The following is a 790-nucleotide window of genomic DNA, read 5'->3' as shown; positions in this document are numbered from 1 at the left end:
TCAAAATAAATTACACAATTTTACCAAAAACATAATTTTTTTTTATAATTTTTCTCTATGAATATAATATGTAAATATATACAGACTAATAAATGATTTATCTTAAGAAAAATATGAACAAATGAGGAAGTAACTTAGTTTAATATATTATTATTCATCTAAATTCATCAAATTTTATGATTTAGAATTATCAACTTGTATTTAGGCTTAAAAAACTAAAGTTGTCAATTGTAGATCTTTGACATTATTACTTATTGTCTAAAATTGATAAATTAAAGTGTGCGATAAATCTAAAAATAAATTCAAGAGGTCAAATGATGATAAAAAAATCAACTTTAGATATATAATTACCTAAATAAATGTATGATTCTATTATAGTATGTTTTGGGCTCTAAATCACTGGTTTAATCATTCATCTTCATGGTCTTGGTCTTGTTGGAACAAGAGGGAACAAAAAAAGCTTGAGTTTCTCAAACACAAACAAACCTCAAGAATAATTCTCAAACACAAGCTAATTGAGTTTCTTTTTAATCAAACCGAGAAAAGAGATGGTCTTGTGTGTGATAAAAGAAGATTTCTTTATACCAACCCAGAAAAACATGGTATTGTGTGAGAAGACAGAAGTACACAGAGAGCAAATACAGAGACTACACACACGTTTATGTTTGCGGAAGCATCTAAAATTTTAATCCCAATTAATTATGTTTTAAATTGCAATATTTTAATGAAAAATATTTAGATGTTATCCTAACCCTTATTACTGATTGAAGGGATAAGATGAATTCAACAG

This window comes from Euphorbia lathyris, chromosome 4 (assembly GCF_963576675.1).
Source record: "Euphorbia lathyris chromosome 4, ddEupLath1.1, whole genome shotgun sequence".
NCBI lineage: Eukaryota > Viridiplantae > Streptophyta > Magnoliopsida > Malpighiales > Euphorbiaceae > Euphorbia > Euphorbia lathyris.
The sequence above is the reverse complement of the archived record's forward strand: the minus strand, read 5'-3'. Positions refer to the sequence as shown.